Here is a 2,389-nt window from a genome sequence, read left to right as displayed (position 1 = left end):
ACCAATTATATTAAAATATATGAGATCTTTTATTAATAATAACTATATTATATAAGGCAATAATATAGTCGCAATATTATATTAACAATTTATTAACAAAAGAACATATTAAACAAATTAAATTAATAATTTATATATAAATTTAATATTATATCAATATGGAAGAAACAAATCTTTTCATATACTTGTAACATCAAACCAACTTTTTTTAAACAAAAGAGTTTTAACTCAGAACCATACATGTTTATCCAGTGATCAAACAAAATCAAACCCACTTGCAACGTACAAATGTGCGCACGAGTACTCCGCACAGTAAGAACAGAAATTCGTGGGTGCTACTGTTAAAAGGGGAGAGACGAAATGTGATAGAAATGTATGCTGAGATGAGCTGCAAACTTCAGCCGCTCACGCAACCACTTTGGCAAATCATCATGTTGGATTCGTATGCATGCAGTTGATATTCGAATACAACAAAAATTTACTCTCATACAATTCCCACTATATAAATCTCTATCTCTGATATTACGAATGGGAGCACACGCACATTATTTTGTTCATATGCAACGTATGAATGTGTGGCCAACTTCTTTGCACACAAAGGGGAGAGACGAAATAAAATAGAAATGTTCTGTGATTTGAGCTGCAAATATATGAGCACACCTAACAAGTATAGCAGCTTACAGAAGGAAATTGATTGAGTTTTCATAGACAATTATATTTAATTGTTTTTGATAAAACTTTAAAAAAATATATATGGAAATGTAATAAATAATAATAATTCTTGATGTGAAGATACTTAATAAATTTATATTTCAATGTTATTTGACATTTTGGAAATTATGTTAGGGTGTTCACCGCACACCTCCGCACCTTAGAGCAATCGTCACTGTTACCCACCCACCCCTTCCTCCCCCCGGAACCACTATAACATTTCTTCTGAAAGTGTCTCTTTTATATTGACATTTTAAGCCATGCTCTTTTGCTTTACAAACTGTTTCCAGATCTCCACTTTTTTACTGCCTTTGTTTGGTATCTGTCCTATTTATTGGCCTAATTTCTTTAACTACTTTCTAGCTCTAATGCCTTTACTTTGAGAATTTAGTTACATATGACTCTAACATTCACCAGTTCTCTGGGTTTACTCTTATTTTTTTAACTATATTATCGAGATTTTTTAGTCCAACCCGAACTTATATTCCTTCTCTTAATGTGAGACATATATTACAAAAAAAAGAAGTGCTCTCATCGTACCAGTCCCAGACGCCATAAATACAAACGGTTCGATCCAACTCTCCGGTACTTACAGAAGTACAATGCCTATTCCGCATCTGATTGAGTTTGATTGAGTAATTTATGTCTCCAGATTTTTGTTTAAATCAAGTGATTATACTATATTAGGTATCAGTTCAACTGTTCATCTTTCTTACACGCTACTGTTCCATGTTTCTTGTAGCATTGCATTTGGTTGCTCTTAAACTTCACTTGACATTTATTGAGCAAAATAGTTGTTAATTTTCTTGTTGTATACTCTTTGGCGTTATTTTCATATTGAGTCAATTGGAGTGACACCTACAATTATTACTTTTGTCGAGAAAAACTCTTTTTCCACTGCAAAGAATATTGTACTGCAGAGCTTAACGCCTCGGCTATTGCCATCATTTGAATTTCGTGGCTTTAGTATTTTATTAACCTAAAATGCTTAACAATTCTTTAAAAATAAAATATCTACAAGGTTTTAAGTCCACATTGTAATACTAAAATTGTAGTTTTTTTTAAGTTGTTACGGCACACATATTCCTTCTACCATCACAATAAGATAATTATAGCTCACTTTAAAGACGTTACACTAACGTTATCACTGATAACGTAATACTTGGTATTACTTGAAACATTGTTATATGGTCCGGCAAATTTCAATAAATTAATCAAATTTTTGTTGTTGTTTCTTCGTTACTATTTGAACCCTGCTAGTTTTCTTTTTATCGTAAGACGCATCATATTCGACAACAAAAAATCAGCCTTAAAACTGTTTTATTATATCAAGAATAGAATAATCTTAATATCAAGAAATAGTATTCTTGTTGAAGAGCAAGATATTTTTAGATGTACAGTAATGTGTGCCATAAAGCAAAACATTACAATCAACCAAATACAGTAGTCAGATTTTAATTGATCACTTTATTAAAAAACTGTTCTTGCTCATATATAATTTCTTAAAACATTAAATATCGTTATAATATATTCTTTTCTTAACGTAACTTTTTGAACATTGCATTTTTAACATAAGTTGCTTAACATAAACTGATCTTAACATTACTTTCACATTAGCCTTATCAGAGTACACTGCAATTCATAGCAAGTTAAAATATGGACAAATTTTGTCTTCAAT

This window comes from Teleopsis dalmanni, chromosome 1 (assembly GCF_002237135.1).
Source record: "Teleopsis dalmanni isolate 2A chromosome 1, ASM223713v2, whole genome shotgun sequence".
NCBI classification, from domain to species: Eukaryota; Metazoa; Arthropoda; class Insecta; order Diptera; family Diopsidae; genus Teleopsis; species Teleopsis dalmanni.
The sequence above is the reverse complement of the archived record's forward strand: the minus strand, read 5'-3'. Positions refer to the sequence as shown.